The sequence below is a fragment of the Streptopelia decaocto genome (genome assembly GCF_964273445.1).
Source record: "Streptopelia decaocto genome assembly, chromosome: 4".
Classification (NCBI taxonomy): Eukaryota; Metazoa; Chordata; class Aves; order Columbiformes; family Columbidae; genus Streptopelia; species Streptopelia decaocto.
The window spans coordinates 39,705,828-39,711,913 of NC_138658.1; positions in this window are offsets into that span (position 1 = coordinate 39,705,828).

Below are 6,086 nucleotides of genomic sequence, written 5' to 3' on the forward strand. Positions count from 1 at the left end.
CCCAGCACAACGGGCTGAACATTAATCAGTTTACTTAGGCTGCAGTTATAGCCCCATTTCTTCCATTAGCTGATTAAATCTTTATGACCAATGCAGAATGTAATGTTCTTTAAGCAAACTTATTACTATACCAACAGTGCAGATGCTCTATGGATGACATCTTAATCTTCTTGATGAAAAGTCACACACCACAGCCTGAGGAACTAGTAAACAAGTCCCAGAAACCAACTTTAAACCAGAACAAGACTAAGGTTTCTGTTTCTGGGATGCCAGGTTTAGAGCATCAGCAGTAACCAAATAATGCTCTTACTTAGAAATAAATTTTCTATATTCTAGGAATAAAAAACAAGTAGAGTGATTTTGTTATTTCAGTCATTTAGTTGTATTTTATAGTACTTGTGATGAAAAGAGGAGGAAGAAACAGAAGTGGTTTATGTTCCTGCAGAACCACAGGAGGTTTCTATCTGACACTATTGCAAACTGTAGATAATTGTGTCATATAGACCAGAGTCAGCCACGGCTGATTTGTGTCCAAACACCAAGTCACATTTAGCAAGTGTTCGGAAGCCACTTGCCTCCCCCATGATCGCCACAAGGAGAGGTGTAAGTGTGAGGAGAGTAACGTAAAATAGTGAATTTGTGAATTTAGTTTGAGGGTGACACACTGGGCTGTTTCAGGACTGTTTCAGGCACCAAAGGGTAAACATGCAAGGCTGTGGGGTCTGATTGCATGCCCAAGCAGCATGGCATGGACCTTGGTTCATGGACTGAAATGGGGACCATGTACAGTCCTGCTTCCCCTATCTCTGTGTTCTAGTATCTTTGCCTCTCCCTCCACCCCAGGAGCTGTAGCACAGGCCACATTATGGACTGGCCTGTGGTATGGATGAGATATAGCTATACCACAGCCTAGGAAGTGCCGCAAAAGTCAATCCTGCAAGAGCTCGGTCTTGGGTAACCATTCTTAAGGAAAATTACTTGGAAAAGAGTTAGTGATCTCTCTCCTTCAGTCTTACAAGGCAAATGTCAGTGTTATTCCCTTTGACAAAGATATATTCCACTTTTGTAGCAGTGCTAATGCATGTTAACAGGGATAGGAAGGCTTAAACCCACTCTTTTTTTCATGTCCCTTATGGAGGACTTTATAAAGGTGCATGTAAGGTGCAGGATGCATCCTTTCTCTTCACAGATGGCTGTTTCTTCAGTGGTATGGTCTGATTACCCTTTGATGTGTTTGAAATGCAAAGCCAGAATTTGCTGCTCTAACTTGCTTCTAACTGTGAATGAGAAATGCTATCTTACTGGTACTGAAGAGGGACACGTGTGACTTCAAAGCTTGTCAAATATTTGATTTCTACACCTTTCACTGATCTGAATAAATTGGATTAATTAAGGGAATTGTTTGTCTTGACATCCTAAAATATTTTGAAAAATCTCCCTTGGCCTTTCAAATAAAAAAAAAAATCTTTTGAATGCAAACCAGCAAAACAAATACTTAATTTTTGTGCAGAAGTGAGAAAAATAAAATATTTGTGGCTCGGGAGGGTGTTAATGTTCTAATTCATGCCAGAGCACATTTCTGGCAATTTTCATTAGGAAGAATCTAAGGGTGCCAGATACAAATAGCAAGATCTTGATCTTGAGAGAATGTGGAAAATGCAGCTATTGCTGCAGAGGCACTGCCATGCCCACCCAGAGATGCCAGATGCAGGTCAGAGGAGACAGGCATTCGAATCCTGCCTATCAGTTGGATGTGTGATCTTGAAAGTGATGGAGAAAACCTGTACGGCAAGTATCAGCTTAGAAAAGGCCATATCCTCGGATACTAGGACTAGAAAAAAAATACAGATTTTTGACAATAAATATTGGTAATCTGAAGTTTTCTAAGAACAAATATTTTTAAGAAGAAAACAGTACAGTTTTAATCCCTGTTGAGCAGAACATTACTTCTGTGACCACTAGAAAAAACTTTACCTTCTAATAGCTGGTTAACCAAGTACTTCTCAGTAAAGATGTGCCATGTTTTTATGATGAAATGTAAAGCCAGACAAAACTCCACTTAGGTTCAGCTTTTTTTAATGAGCTTGAAATTTGGACTCAGGTTTACCGAAGATTGACAATTACTGGAGAAAAAACTCTGGTTCAAGTCTGAAACATAGTGCCCTGCTTTCCAAAACTCAAATGCATGGCACATATGAACTGTCATTGAAAAAACCCCAACACACCAACCAAGAAAAAAAAAACACCAAAACCTGCCATTGCTATTCAAGCAGAAAACTTGAAATGCTGAAGGATTTATTTTATATTTTGCTAGGATAAATACCTCTATAACCTAATTTTTGCAATTCTTCATTTTCTGTATGTGAAAGGACATAAAATTTCTATGGAATTATGGTAACTAGAAGTAAACTGGATGACTGCCCTCCAAAAGTCCTCCCCCAGGTGTGTTTGAAAGGTTAGGTTAGAAGCTTCTCAGCTTTGCATGGTCTAAATTAGCCCTGAACAAGAACCCTACATTAATCAAAATGAATGAAAATTTTTGTTTAGCTCAAGTGGTAAGAGGCCTGTGGTTTGGGAGCAGAAGGTTGTGATTACTGCTCATCAGGCTATAACCAGACCAAATCTTGCTCTGTTACACTAATGTAGATTGGCAACAACTCAGCTGAGTATTGAGATTCATATCATAATGCATTGGAACTCAGAAACTGATCCACCGCAAAAAACACTCTTGGAAATGAACTTTCACTGATCATTTTAACATCAGTATTACTACTACAATTCTTCTGTTAACTAATTCAGATGCCTGTTTGGTAGGCACGCTGGACAAACAAATGCTGATCCATTCAGGGCACTGGAGAGCAAAGGAGTTATTCTAATTCCTAAGTGACAGGTTTGGACCCTTTTATCCACTTTCCCAGCTCCAGAACAACCTCTGAAAGTCCCTGTGTCACTCTACTGCAGTCCTTTCCCCTGCGCCTGTAAAACAATCCTTTTAGATCTGCTTCCCAGAATGTTAAGACGACTCCTGCAGTAAGGCTTCAGCAGAAAAACATCACCTAATACCTGTGATGCTAGCCCCAGGCTCTGGAACTGCTGCTCCAAAGCTATAGAAAACTTGATGGATTGGAGCTGCCACCACATGGTCTTGAGACGCAGTTGATGAGTTGCAATCTGAAGAGTCAGATAGTGGTCAAATGTTGTGTTAACATAATAATTTTATCAACCCCGTATTAAATTTAATCAATAACTATTTCAAAAATTAAAGCTCTTTTTGACACCTGATGTTCAGTGGTTTTAGATGTATGCACTTCATCACTGTCAGGGCACAGCTGAAGTGGGTCATCTTGAACTACATTTCGGGGAAGGAAGGTCTTTGGAGAGCTCTGTGTTGGGATCAGTGGTGCAAGTATGCACCATGGGAGGTGTTGTATCTGCACTGGAACACTCTTTGCTTTCCCAAAAGCACAAGCCTTCAGCCAGGAGGGACTTTGTTATAGCTGGCCACAGCTTGAGGCTTGGTATCTGCAGAAAGGTTTGCACATACTCATTTCAGTGTCGGGGTCAGAACTTCCCACCCCTTCTTGTACCCTCCGGTTGTTTTGCCCCAGGTACTCCCTCCAGGATATGTGGGTAGAGGGACTCCCTCGGCAATCTGGCTGTTCCCAGCCGGCAGCAAGAGCCCACCAACACCTCTGCTGGGAGTGGGAGGTGCTTCCCCAGCACAGACTGAGCATCTGTGCTCTCCTACAGATCTCCCGCTGTCATGTCATTCCGCTAGAGCTGCTGTTGGAGATCAGTGGTATCTAAAACAGGAACAGCAGAATCAGATTTGGACAAATTTTGTTAGCTCATTTGTTAGTTCATTGTGTCTGAAGTACCATATGTGTGAGCCAGAAAAGTAGAGTGTGTTTTGCAGGGTGACATTCATGCAGGACTGACATAATTATTGAATGTGGCCTTGAATAACAACCAACAAATTGTATATAAGAAAGTTTTATGAATATAACATAACTATTTTCTTAAATGTTTCTATAAAATATGTTGATGTAACTGTAGACAAATCACACATATATGTAATTTATTAAATTTATATACATATATAAAAAATTAAGACAAACAAGATATAGCCATTCAACAAAATTTGAACTTTCACTTTTCTATGTTTTTGCCCTCATTAGACTCCAAGGACCTGGACATTCATTTTATTTCTGTGAAAGCTTATAAAAATGGAGGTCAATAATCCAGCAATCCTGGATTTAAACTCCTACTTGAGTAGATTAATTCTTTATTCCTAAAACTAAGAACATAGCTGAGATGTAAGAATTGCAAATAGTAACAGTATTATTCAAGTATTGGCAGTTGCTCTTTTCCCAAGAGCCTTGTGATATAGAATGTTTCTCAACAGGACTCCTGTAACCTGCTCATGTGTTTTGTTTTTAGCCTTAGCTTTGCAGGTCTTTTTTTCTCCTGAGTTAGACTGACAGGGATGGCTGATGCTAGTGCAAGGTGTGGGTCACTTCCTGGGCTGCTCTGGGACTTGTATGTGATGATCACCTGCTGGTGAAGAGAATAAAAGAATTAAGAATATTCTCTTCCTCTAGTACCTTATAGTTGCAGGGGTTTTTTGTTTGTTGTTTTTTGTTTGTTTTGTGGTTTTGTTTTTGTTGTTTGTGGGGTTTTTTGGTTTTGTTTTTTTGCGGTGGGTGTGATGGTTGTTACAGAGGAGAAGGAAAGAGTTTTGCAGGTGTGAGAAGTAAATATCTTGTGCCTCCTGCCCATATGCATGATGGGACGCTGGTTAACTTGAATGGGTTAACACAGGCTAATGTTGCTGTGACTGTGGGGCTTCCTCTGTCTTCTGGTTAGCTAGTTTCCTTCTCCCACAACCCAGCACTCTTTCTTTCTTATTTTTTTTAGATAGCACTAAACTTTGCACTATGTTCCACAAAACGATCTCCATCTTCCACACACATCAGCAACTTTCCATTCTCTGTTGCTGTTACTTCCTTGTGGCCAAATGCATTGCAATAGATGAATAATGGATTTATTCTTCCTTTGAGTATGTACCTTTATGCTATCTCTTAGAATATTTTTGCTTCACAGGCTGGCACCAAAACAAAATTAAAAACATGAACAGAACTTCAAAATAAGCCACCTACTCTTGGACACCTTACTAGTAACTTTGTCTGCTTTATTTTGATCATAATGTATTTTAAGATGTTTCTTTTGGAAATGCGAATGGTGGTTGATTCCAGCTTTCATGCCTCTCATTAGTTTATTGCTGCTAAAATTAACTGCGGAAACTCAAATCTATTTCTAAGTATAATATTATGGTTCTACATATCTGTTTGGAGTGAGGTCAGAGGCACAGCTTCCAAGTGAGTTGACTCTTTTATTTGGTCCTTACAGTGCCATTTACATGGGTGAAAATGCTGTGTGCTCCAGCACTCTGGCTAGAGTTGCACATCCCCTTGCCTCAGGTTGGAGTGGAATAGGTGAAGGAGCCAGTACGTGATGTTCAGCTGGAACAGCGCCAGACTTGGACCTTCAAGCCAGAGTTCCCCATGACACGGGGATGAGCTGCCTGCTGCACAACACTGGGGCTTGTCCTGCCGTAACTTCAGGCAGACTCTTGCCCATAGTCGTTTATCTCAGCAGGGTGAAACTCCTGTGCTGTGTGTAAGGAAAGATGGAAACTCTCCAGAGTCACCCCCTCACTCCTGATGGGTACACTTGGGTGAGGTCAGGTTGGTGCTGTCTTTGGAGTAAGCACTGGTGCAACCTGCCTCAGATGTATGAATATTAGGAGCTTAAGTCTCTGAACACAGACCTTTTCTTCACAGCAAATCCTTCCATTAAACCAGCATTTGAGGGAGCCAGCACATGTTACTTGTGCCTGTCCGGAAAGGGAGACTGACTCACAGGACTCTGTTCAGATGTGGGAACAGAGCTGGGGATGAGCCACCAGGTGTGCGGTCTGCTCCCTGTGCAGCCATCCCTTGGCCTTGAAAAGGTGCTCCTGCCTTGAGCTATCAAAATGTCCTTCTGGGAGACTATGTTTCATTGGCATCCCTGTCCTGAGAGCA